This window comes from Haliotis cracherodii, unplaced genomic scaffold, assembly GCF_022045235.1.
Source record: "Haliotis cracherodii isolate W230 unplaced genomic scaffold, xgHalCrac1.p SCAF_9, whole genome shotgun sequence".
In the NCBI taxonomy this organism is placed as follows: domain Eukaryota; kingdom Metazoa; phylum Mollusca; class Gastropoda; order Lepetellida; family Haliotidae; genus Haliotis; species Haliotis cracherodii.
Window position 1 is genome coordinate 34,834,503 of NW_027266343.1, and position 13,847 is coordinate 34,848,349.

Genomic DNA, 13,847 nt, shown 5'->3' on the forward strand with positions numbered 1-13,847 from the left:
ATTATTTGTATTCCATCTTAAGGGATAAATGTAATGAACAAACTGTATCAGCAAGCATAATTGGTATTGGCAGTGGTGATACTTATGGGATTTCTTGTGACGTGGTAGATAATTGGGTCACGAATGTTTCTATAGTTCATTCATTGAAGCACATCCAAACGAAAGTACAAGAATAAAAATAATGCGATTATATATCTCTGGGGTTTTTTAAATATCATTCTTTACCTCAATTATTTTTTGTAACTGATTCGTCAAAGTTAACTGCCTAGTTATATACAAACTGTGAAGATGAGTAGCAAAACCACAGATGGGCAAAAACGCTTTCAACAGAGTGCTTCCACCTTAATGGCTTCAGACGTTCTACAAGACAGCCAGTCCCGAAAATATTCTAACCGCTTGTCGTATGATGCCCTTGTTGTCTCATCACTGACACTTAGGATCGTCTGTGTTCAACATACACTGCATTACAAAACCAACGGAGTCAACATTAACCTTTCAAAGAAACACTCGTCAACGAAACTCATTGTGTTAGTAACCAATATTAGTATGTTACCAGAGAGGTGTTCCTGTCTGTGTGACAATCGTTATGCCCGTGGCGTTCACCGGTATCGTCATTTGTTCTTACATGTGTCCATACACCCTACGCAATAACTGTGAATAGAGTATTTCTTAGAACCCAAGAGGGAAATAAGTACATTACATTTACCAAATTAATGAAACTCAATATATTTCTTCTGTTTTGTCTGGACGTTCTTATGACAAAAATGTAAGAGTAACTAGCTAATTTCATCAATCTACTCTTACTTAAAAGCTGTTCGTTACATTATACGGTCATTTAATATTATGATGGCAATTTCATTATCTATGACTGGTGACTGTTAACTTATTTATAGCTGACATATACTAGTTGCGCCTGTGGTAAGTCATTGCGAAATGTTTTAAGTTTGTAGTTTAAGAACACTAGAGATGCTTCCATTTAATTGTCTCTCCCACACTGACTGCCTGATTTAGAACTAGTAATCTTCCCGAGGCAATGGAGTTAACTGACTGAAAAAGGCAATTTTCCACCCTTGCTAAACTAGACTGGAATTTCCGGCCTCGATCGTGGCTATTACGAGTTATGTCCCTTCAATGTCCCTCCTATTGATCAATCAGATACCACCTCTAATATCGCTTGCATTTGCTTCAAACAAAATAGCGGCGCCCTGTCACGACGATCTGATCGATAATCAAGATCTATATTGTAATAAAACAGGTCTTACTTTGCAAAGTGCATCAAATCACGTGAACACCTTGATTAAAAACATGGAAAGGTTTGAAAAAATTCTGTTGACGGTACACTTGTTTTAAAAATCCTGCAATCGACCGAACTCTGCATGGCAGTTTATGAACCGGATGTCGTTTTCGTTACGCGATTTTGATTGGACGATGCACAGACTCGTTAGTTCAGCCAAAATATAACTGCATAATTCCAGCCTAGTTCAGCACGGGTGGAAAAACGACTTCTATAGACAGTTACGTAACTCCCTTGCCTCGGGAAGATGTAGAACTAGTCGTTATGTGTCAGATTTTTTCTCACCCGACATCAATCGTTCATTATGACCATCTTGATGCATTAATTTAAGTAACCATTTGGTACAATAATCGGCACCATGCCAATATACTACACACATCGGAAGAGAGATTACCCTGTTAATTTTTACATCAAGCAGGAACTTCCCTACGTATTTTTGAAAGTTTAAAGAAACTTGGACGTGTGTGCGTGTGTTGGAGGTTGGGGGACCAGAAATTAATCGCACACAATGTACAAATGTAGTACTGTGAGTGACTAAATAATGGAATCTTGCAGCTATTCCCGGCAAGAATTGAAAATAAGTGTTCTATTTCATAATTGATAATTAGATTGCAAAAGATGTCAAATATCGGTTTAATAAAAATTGCTTCTGAATCATATCTCGCTCTTGACAACGATGACTGATCGAAACAGTTTTCAATATAAACTTACATTGCGTATTTGGGGTCGTTTCTGAGGTGTTTTGTGCTTCTAAAAGTTGAACATTACTTCTGAATCTCCCCAGCCAGCTCATGTCAATCTGAATGATTTTTGTAAGCCAAAACTGTCACTAAAATAATATTTTCTTGGTTCAGGTTCTGTAAAATGAATAACCAATCGTCATTTCACGAATGAATTATATTATTAGGATAATAGCTGAAAGATTCAGGCTGTTAGGTTCTCATCTTTGATGGAGTGTTCCCGGGGGTAATATGTGTGTGCCAAGACGGTTCACGCATTCCAGGAAAGGAAATAGAGGACAACGTCTTTGGGATTATCACAAAATGATAGCCTTGCAGTTTTATATGCTCTCATGTGCTCTGGTCACTCTTGCATTCCATAATCCATTTATTCCAAACATTTTGTTGACCCGCTTTTATGACTCAGGTGACCTTTGTTTATATGATATTTGTCAAGACTTAGGAACGTTATCAAACATTAAACGTTACAGGGCTGACAACAGTCGCCGAAACACTGAAGACATCAGGTTCAAAACAATATAATCAAATACATTGATTTTTGTTCATTGTAGCTACCATCAAACATGGGTGTATATTTTCGTTTAGGCACAGATGGATACTTTTGATGTCTATAGAATACCTCTATTTGAAATATATAAAATACACACACACACACACACACACACACACACAGACAAGGAGAGAGATATTCTACACAGCTTCAAAATAGGTCTTTCTGGGCATGCACGCACGCAGACAGAGACAGAGAGACACGCAGAGAGATATTCTACACAGCTTCAAAATAGGTCTTTCTGGGCATGCACGCACGCAGACAGAGCCACAGAGAGAAACACAGAGAAAGAGATATTCTACACAGCTTCAAAATAGGTCTTTCTGGGCATGCACGCACACAGACAGAGACAGAGAGACACACACAGATATTCTACACAGCTTCAAAATAGGTCTTTCTGGGCATGCACGCACGAAGACAGAGACACAGAGAGAGACACAGAGAAAGAGATATTTCACACAGCTTCAAAACAGGTATTTCTGGGCTGTTGATTTGGATGTCCTTGTTGTCTCGTCAATCACACGTTAGATCTTCTGTCTACAGCATACACTACATTACAAATCCCATTGAGCGTCAACTGAGTCACATTAACCTTTCAAAGCAACACTCATCAAAGAAACCCTGGCGTGAATATTAGAAAATGTAACCAGACTTTATCAGGTGGTCCCGTCTATATGGTCTCCTTAATGTACAAAGTAATCACCAGTGGCGTCATCAGTTTACACAAGTGTCCATACATTCCTCGCTCTCTACACGGTAATGGTAAAATGTAGCACTTGCTGGAAAGGGTTCCACATTCGATCACAATACTGGATTTCAGTTTGTAACTGAAGACTTTGGACGTATTTTCCCTTAGCTTAACTTAGTATGCACACGACTGAATGACAGGTTAATGCAAATGTAAGGTGCATGTAGTGACAAGCTTTGAAATGATCTTCAGATGTCCACTGCAAAAAAATATGGTATCAATGCTATTTGATAGTGATTCCGAAAAATGGAGCTAGCGAGTGAGTATGGTTTTACGCCACTGTAAGCAAAATTCCAGCAATATCTCGGCGGGGGACACCAGAAATGGGCTTCACACGGCGTGACGAGGGAACGTTTTAACCACATGGCTACCTCACCGCCCCTTCAGAAAAATAGAAATATCAAAACCGTTTTCATATTCATAAGAAATAAACACATTCGGAGTATACCAAAACATATGTATAAGAATGATTATTAGATACTGAGGAAACATATACATGTGGCAGCCGTCACAAACACATACAAAGGCGACTCAAGTGTTTCACCTGTACAAACATACGAATATATATATATTTTTTTTAAAATGCCCCACCCTCCTCCCATCCGCGCCCCAGAATATCAAATGGTCAGCCCCTCAACACCTAATTGCCATGTTTGTGAATCAATGGTAATATTCCAACAATTAAGTATTCGACCATTATGTGTAAGTGAAGGGATTTCTCACGAACCAAGTTTAATTTTAAAGTCTTTGGAAGAAATTACAAAATACAGCCACAAGTTAACTATTTAAAGTTATCAAACATTATTCGAATTCCTCTTCTTTATACATCAAAACTTTATTCCCTTCAGTTGGTAAAGGAACGAGGATCATAGACCCTTTCGAGAAGAACCTTCAAAGGTAATATATCAAACATGTTTGACGGCTAATATGTTATTATGTACAGTTCTGTGGGCTTGAGGTGTTATTTACTGTGCGATTATAGACGTAGTATAGTAAGACACCCTGATGCCAGATTTATTGCTTGGATTCTGATCATGAACTGATCCGGATTTATATGACGCTACAAAAATACGAACCCATCTCCACAAATAACTTTATTTATATGACGTCAGTATTCTAAGGCCGAGCTATTCTTTTTAATATGACAGATTTACACCCATGACAAAATAGAACGCATATTTAGGATCACAAATCTCCAAAGTATCGGAAATCTTCTACAGTTAGACTGGCACATTGGTTTGCGTAAATGCTCTCCTTTGATCAGTGCCACATAAAAGACTTCATGCATTTGGAACTGTGTCAGGGTAAGAATGGTGCTGTTGGACATGTCTGAGAGGAATAAGACGTGAGATGGGAGAACACTATTTACTTAGCACATATCCATTAGCTGATTGGCATAACTCCATAGTATTCGCAACTGTCTGGAACGATGTAACGTCAGGCCTACATGACGTGAATTATTGGCGCTCTGTAGACACGTTAAAGCCTCTCATGCCACATACGATCCTGATAATTTGAATCATCTAACAAACAAATTCCTTGAGAAGGGTTAAGTGTACGTGAATGTTAATTCATGATGATATCACTTTTTAAACATTTCGTTTTGTGTTGCAAAATGAACACTTTGTATACTTTGTATATAGGCCTGATGCCTCAGGTACAAATAAAGATTGATTGAATAGGATTGAAAACGAACATATTTCCGATTTCCATTCATATGATTTTCAACGCTTTGGACTTTTACTCCGAATCTGTTTCGGTGGATAATCGAGACTGGTTATTCTCTAATGTTGACTTTTTTATATTTTATGTTTCTCCTTTACTTATAAGCAGCAGAATCTCTGTTCGTGTACGCAGCAGGCATGATTCAAAATGAACATATCCGTTTTTGTTTCACGAAAACGGTACGTTTACACTTTAGCGTGTTACTGGATTGGTCCACAATCGCTTGATTGTCTGGTCAAGACTCGATTACATACAGGCCGCAGTCGTTTGGCAGGAGTACTGCTCCGCGGCGTAAGGCAACAATCAAACACTTCCTTTTTATGCAAATTACACAGAAATAATAATTAGTATGGTAGCCTTTGTTCTCTTGGTCTATCATTCCAACGACCAATTTCGCAAATTCATGTGCAGATATACGACCCTTTGTGATGCCAAGATTCATCGATGGGAAATTGATTGTCACATACAAGCCTTTTCTGGTGTCACACTCTGTGTTGTTGCTGGAATATTGCGTGACGAAAAACTACGCTCACTCACTCACTCACTCACTCACTCACTCACTCACTCACTTTGTACCAAAGGTACTCGGATTATTCTCACCTAGGTGGTAGGTGGTCATTCCTGTCAATTATTCATTTTAGATAGACGCCCTCATATATCACAGAGCTGCTTCATAAACTACACTTTTACAACAGTCAAGGCAATTATTACCATACATCCCAATGCATTATACATGTACATGTGGGGACCGATTTTATTGATTTTATGCCAGTTGAGGGGGAAAGTACCTCTTAATTATTATCTTCTAAATTGTCAGTCTACTCCTTATAACCAATAGACTGCATATTTGAGTCTCCACTATATCATCATCACATTGTATGTGTCTGTACATCTAGTTCAGACGTCACGTAATGGCCATGACTTGATATATCTCAGTGACCATCTCTATGATGTATAAATATACGTCTGGAACGTCATACACTTATTGTGTATCGTATTGACAACGGGGTTCATTTCCACAGTAAATACCACCTACATATGTAAATCCCAGAATGTAAATGTAGTGCTTGTCTGGAGCAAATTGTGTCTTGCGGCACAGATAGCAAGTATTAGTAGGTAGACAAGATATCAGATGAATGAGCGGTGGCTGAGATTGTGTGTATTGTTAACGAGTAACTTTGATCACTTCTATTGGGAATACCGTACATTATGGTGGACACTGCATGCTCACAATTATTATTTTCCACGCACAACGCTCATGCAATGGTGTCATTATTTTTAACATTGACAAAGTGGATTCATATGAATTAGGTATGTGACAGATGATTTGTGCTACTTTCGCAATACTTTCAGCAGAGGAATGAGTGAGTACCGGGCCTGACCACCCACTCCATTAAGTCGCCTCTTACGGCCAGCGTAGAATCTCACGGGCGCGTCGTGATGGGCAGTCAAGGGTCTCGATAAAAGGAATCTGATCTAAGTGTTAATGAGTGAGTGAGTATTTTTTACTCCACGTTTACTAATAGTCCAGCAATATGACAGAGGGGAACGCCAGAATGGGTTTTACACGTTGTACCCATGTGGGGAATCGAAACTGGGCCTTCGCCTTGCCGAGCCAATGCTTTAGCCACTGGGCTACCCCACCCGTGACAGGATAGAAAGGAATCTAAAACTTTAAATTAGTGAAGACTATGATCTCAAACGCTGATTATTGTTTGTCCTATCAATATTTGAACGGAACTATATCAGCGTTTGAGCTGAACTTCATTACGTGTGACACTTTGTCACTCTTTGCCCCCTTATGTCTTATGGGGCGGTGGGGTAGTCTAGTGGTGAAAGCGTTCGCTGGTCACGCCAAAGACCCGACTTCGATTGCCCACATGTGTGAAGGCCATTTCTGGTGTCCTCTGCCTTGATATTGCTGGTATATTGCTGAAACGGTGTCAAAAATACCCGCACAATCTCCAATTTAACACTTAAATTAGATTCTTTCTATGGAGGTGGGGGCACGGGTGGCCCAGTCGTCTAAGGCGCCGCGATTCTCTGTGCAGAGTTGCGTCCCTTGGGCACGCCAGAAACCTATAATTGTGGGTTAGAATCCCGGTTCGCCCCAATTATGTTTCTAGGTTTGTCAGCACCATACCCGTGCTCATGGGTTTTACCAAAGTGGTAAACGTCTGAGACCTGTATCACTTCGGGCTTTCCTCCCACATTAAGCTGACACACCGTGATATAACTGGAATACTGTTAAAAGCGGCGTTAAACCCAACTCACTCACTCACTCACTTTCTATGGAGACTGTCCATCACGAAGCGCCCGTGGGATTCTATGCTAGTCGTAAAAGGCGATGTCATGGAACGGGTGGTCAGGGTCGGGGAGTTGGTTGATAGCGTGTCCTCGAACCCCGACAGCGTGCATCCTTGCTCACAATATCAATCACGGGATTGTCTGGTCCAGACTCGATTATTTACGGTCAGACGTCATATAGACTATTACTGAGTGCGGCGTTAAAACACACACAGAGACACACTACTGTGTTCTTGAAACAAAATTTTGACCTAATATTTAATAGTGAAGTAACGTGTGCTATTTTTCTCAACATATATTTATTTTTTAAAAACAAATATATCAAAGCGATTTTTTTTTCTCGTGGCTTAATATCATTCTGAACGATGGAACATCAAATCAAAGTAACCTTGTTGATAGGTGAACTGCCTGGCAGGGACTCAAGTAGTGATAGCTTAAATAGTGATGACTGTAGCATAAAACTCTCTCGTCTAATAACGACATCACACAGACTGATATATACTCTGCTTCATTATTGAAGGGTCACCTCGGTATGTAGAGTGTCAAACATGAACATATGCCATCAAGCGTCAATAGGTCTGAGTATTTTGACAATGTGATAAACAGTTGAAGAGCATGCTGATTATATCCATGTCACACTGACTGAAAGCTTTCATGAAACTGGAGAAATAGACTACTAAAAACTATGCAAAGTGCAAGATTGAAGATGACAGAAAAAGTAACCCAAAACACACACCTGAACGCAACCACTTGTTTAACCCTTGCACGTTCAATACATGAAAAGCAACAGTCAACTTGGGCACAAAATTATTCATTCCAGATGCAACTGAACTGCACTCTTGAAAGTTGAAAAAAGCAAATGCTTTTTTTAATACGTTTATCTTTTATTATATGGGTAACCTCAACAGCAACGATGTATATATTAATTGCTATTACAGTATTAAGACGGTTCCCTCCGCCGCGATTCGCTGTGCAGAGTTGCGTCCCTAGGGCACGCCAGATTGTGGGTTCGAATCCTGGTTTGCCCCGATTATATTTCTAGGTTTGTCAGCCCCATACCCGTGCTCGTGGGTTTCACCAAAGTGGTAAACGCCTGAGACCTGCATCACTTCGGGCTTTCCTCCCACATTAAGCTGACACATCATGATATAACTGGAATAATGTTAAAAGCGGAGTTAAACCCAACTCACTCACTCACTCACTCACTCCCTCCCTCGCTTCTTTAAGCATTCAACACTTGAGCACCGTTGACAAATGCGACGAAGAAGAGAGTAGATCATTGTTTTAAAACACATATCATGCCAATATTCACATGAACAAAACGTTAAATGACCATTTGGGGACACCTGTTACAATTACCAGGGTCGACTGGGTAGCTAATTTGATCAAAACGAAATCCATAAATTCTTTGTGAATGTGAAATTCAATTTGACCTGACTATAAAAGTACAGTTTCCACTTTTAAAGTCAGTTAACTCTCTTGCATCGGGGAGATGTTTTACCTGCTACACTGCCCGCTATTGCAGTAAATCGTGAGATGTGGCCGTCCATGCTAGTCGGAAGGAAATAGAATTAAATTATGGGACGGACTATTAATACAAAAACAATGAGCGTTTCCCTCAGAGTGCCAAACCCTGTCTGTATTGGAAGAATGTTCCAGCAGAAAGATGGCTTTGTAATCACCTGCTCAATCAAAACTGATTTACACTAGGATGCTAAATAAGTGTTAGTATCGTGAAGGAGGTCAATGGTGTACTCTGTTACTGTGGTCGCATCAGAAGATTAATCAGTGAGACGTTCTTGGTCTTGTCTGGGTCTCGGCTAATGTGCGAAAGGGCAGTGAGCGGCTTGTGGTCATTCGAGTATTAACTATCAAGACTACAGCAGGCACAAGGGACAATGCTTTTCATCTAAGATGCGGTCTTTTTATGGCATATTGCCCTTTTGAGAGACGTTGTCCATAAGGATTGGGTGATGATTTGTCAGCTTCGGTACCAGCCATTAAGTATAAGATAAGCGAATTTCAAGGCATGGTGACGCTCATATGAGATTTGGTTAAAAGTACACTGGTTTGTGGTATCCTTTGTGTGTGGTTGACCTTTCGTGAGATGGATCTAAACTTGCTTAATGCTGCGTCAAACACAGCTTATTCACGCGTAAAGCACACCATTCACTTTATTTTGAGGAGTTGGAGACATTTCACTTGTAAACACCGAATGAATGAATACGTAATATTTCTCCAACTAATTATTCAATACTCCACACAGTGATATTTCTCCAATACTCCACACAGTGATATATCTCTAATACTCCGCACAGTGATGTATCTTCAATACTACGCACGGTGATATTTCTCCAATACTCCACACAGTGACATATCTCTAATACTCCGCACAGTGATATGTCTTTAAAACTCCACACAGTGATATATTTTCAATACTCCACACAGTGATATATCTCCTGTACCCCACACAGTGATATATCTTCAATACTCCGCACGGTGATATTTCTCCAATACTCCGCATAGTGATATATCTTCAATACTATACACAGTGATATATCTTCAATACTACACACAGTGATATATCTTCAATACTCCGCATAATGATATATCTTCAATACTACACACGGTGATATATCTTCAATACTACACACGGTGATATGTCTCTAATACTCCACACACGGATAGATCTTCAATACTCCACACAGCGACATATATTTCATACTCCACACATTGATATACCGTCAATACTCCGCACAGTGAAATATCTCCAAAACTCCATACAGTGATATATCGTCACTACTCCACCCATTGATATATCTTCAATACTCCACACATTGATATATCCTTAATACTCCGCACATTGATATATCCTTAATACTCCGCACATTGATATATCCCTAATACTCCAAACATTGATATATTCTTAATACTCCACACATTGATATATCCTTAATACTCCGCACATTGATATATCCTTAATACTCCGCACATTGATATATCCTTAATACTCCACACATTAATATATATCCTTAATACTCCGCACGGTGATATATCGTCAATACTCCACACAGTGATATATCTTCAATACTCCGCACGGTGATATATCGTCAGTACTCCACACAGTGATATATCGTTAATACTCCACACAGTGATATATCTTCAATACTCCACTGTGATATATCGTCAATACTCCACACAGTGATATATCTTCAATACTCCACACAGTGATATATCGTCAATACTCCATACAGTGATAAATCGTCAATACTCCACACAGTGATATATCTTCAATACTCCACACAGTGATATATCGTCAATACTCCACACAGTGATATATCCTTAATACTCCACACAGTGATATATCGTCAATACTCCACACAGTGATATATCTTCAATACTCACACAGTCATATATCGTCAATACTCCACACAGTGATATATCTTTAATACTCACACAGTCATATATCTTCAATACTCCACACAGCGATATATCGTCAATACTCCACACAGTCATATTTCTTTAATAATCCACACAGTGATATATTTCTTCAATACCTTCAACATCACTTATTCCTACCAGAGTATATGACGTTGTTTTTATTGTCTTCATCTTTCACGTATTGTTTCAACACGAATCTCAAGACCCTTTTTTGTATTCGAGCTACATCTTTGAGCCCTTCATTCTGAAAGCGCCACACTGTGACATGCGTTCCATAACTGTCTCGCAATGTTAGATTTTACGGGCGTTTTACCATCTAGAAACAGTCTGAGTAATTCAGAAAACACCTTTTACAGAATAGAGCAATGGGGTATAATAACAATCAAATGCCGTCTTCAGAAATATAAAAGTATTTATATGATAATTATGTAAACGGAGTGTGGTCACACACGTGTGCGAATAATCATACAGGGAATTGTTTCCACAAGGGCTTGGGGGTTACGGCATGGGATACAAAATGGCACTGCAATCGCTATCAATACATATTAGCTCTTCATTTAGTGAAATGGTTCATAATATTAATCTAATAATGGGATGATTGGTGATGAGAGAAGTAGTTTATTCACTAGAGTGTTGCTGTCAAATTCCAGAGTATAAACAGTCTCTAATATCTGACGAAATATATTCCACAGGGCTCAACAGGCAAAATAGTGCTGACTAGTATATGAATAGGTTACTGTAAATCAGTACTGACACCAGGTGTTTTGGAAAAGGGTGATTGATGCCGATGCCATCCGTCATTCACACAAGGTGGTAGGATGGGATCGCATCGCCCATCATCTTGACAAGGGGGCACGGGTGGCCTAGTCGTCTAAGGCGCCGCGATTCGCTGTGCAGAGTTGCGTCACTTGGGCACGCCAGAAACTATGATTGTTGGTTCGAATCCCGGTTCACCCCGATTATGTTTCTAGGTTTGTCAGCACCATACCCGTGCTCGGGGGTTTCACCGAGATACGGCCTGGTGGGGAAAAATACTGGTATTGACGATGAATGGTATGCTAACTGTCGTATGCACACAAATGTGCTAGTTGGAGTCTGCGAGAAGGTCAGTGAGCACCTAAACCTTGTGACAACTGGGTACTGGATGACGTCTACAGCGGAATACATATGTGGACTACTGTGAGAAATATGTTTGGTGTTGGAAATCTGCAGTGCTCGATAGTATACATGAAGTAAATGACGTTTGTAGTGAACATCGCATAGACGGCTACGTTTCCTTGTGTTATTCTGTTATCCGTTCGCATTAAACATTTACACACACTGCAAACCTGCACATGTGCAAATATACATTTGCACATCCTCCCGACTTGATGTAAATTTACTCCTTGTGCAAATGTGCACAAGTTCGCATGCAAAATTACACATGTGTGTAGATTTTACATACGTATAAATATTTGCATGGGTTTGTAAACAGGTGCTTGCGAACAGGGCATTATTAACAATAACGGGTACTAAAATAGGCCATCCAAAAACGTATTGTTTATATATCATTATGCATACCTGATTCAAACGCGGAGGGCTTGTAAAAGAGAAAAAACATATGTTCCTAGAAGGTGTTAATTCCATCCTAAACTGTTAATGTAAGTAGTCAAATAAAACAAAAACGGTTATAGTTTTATAAAACTGATCATATCTCATAATATTATCCCGCTTTAGCGCTTTAGTCTAGTGGCAAGGCAAGGTCGAGCGGCTCTTATCACGACTCTCGTAACTTCCATAGCGTAGCTTAAGCAGAGCCTTTTGAACTTGGCCAGAAAACACAAAAAATATGTGCACCCAGAGTTTTCAAAGTAACACACAGAATTGATACACACAATCATGCTTGTATTATTTCCACTATATTTTTGCTAAAGTATGAATGAATTAAGTTATGATAAATAGATTTTGTACTGTGCAACTGCAATTTCTAATAGTGCACAACTATATGCACACTGAGTGCATTGAACCCCACGCACGTACATGTACTCGTCGCTGTAATAAAGTCGTGTGTTTCAAAGAATAAAAACATTAAAAATTAATGGAATAAAAATGTACTTTGTAAATAGATTTACGTTGAAAATATGCGTGAAAAACAGCATTGCTTGTCTTTGGCCCTTACATCTGGGGTGTCTCAGCCTTTGTCGGTGCACTGCGATAATTAACTACGTGTATCATTATCGCACAAAAAGGAAAGGGAAGAAAATTTGTTGGCAAAATGTTAGAAATGTTAATCTATATAGTCACCCTTTCTGCACTTTTAAGATTTCCTGTTTTCGCCAAATATCGTGTGTGGATATCGTCAGTTGTCGTGTTTCCACGTCCTTCTTGAGGTTCCGATTAACATATTTCTTCTACAGCAAGCCATGATTTCTATTTAATCTGATAAAGGACAGAACACAACAGGCTTTATTACAAAGCAATATCAAACAGTAAAAGCCCTACATACATTTGCACCAGAATTCCTATATAATCTAATAATTGTGTAATGGATTTACCATTCTTAACACGCATGGAAAGCCTGAATCGTGATTAGATTAGGGCCAGGTTTTCTGACGATGATCCTGTAGTAAGCTTTGGTGTTTCCACATGAAAACCTTTCACTGTTTTGGTCAAGAGAGATGTTGCAGCGGCGAGTGGTGCTGACAGCTAATGATTATATTCGGGTGGGATTCGAATCCACGATCAGAGGATCCTGGGACGTAAGAAGCTAAGGGAGGTAACTCTGCGAAGCGTGTTCTGGCGCCAAAGACTACTGAGCCATCGCGCTTCCCTTAACAGATTTAGAACTTGGCCTATTTGAAACAATCACACTGTTCCTCATGGCATGGGATTTGTTTGTTTGTTTTACTTTAATTCATGGATGCCGTGGATTCCAACAGTGGTAGAGGACTGACAAGTATATTCGTTAAAGAGAACCAAACAAAAATGTGGTTTAACGTCGAGTTCCAAGAGTATTGCACTTATATAGTGACGTGCATGCACGTGTATACTTGTACTCCTCCG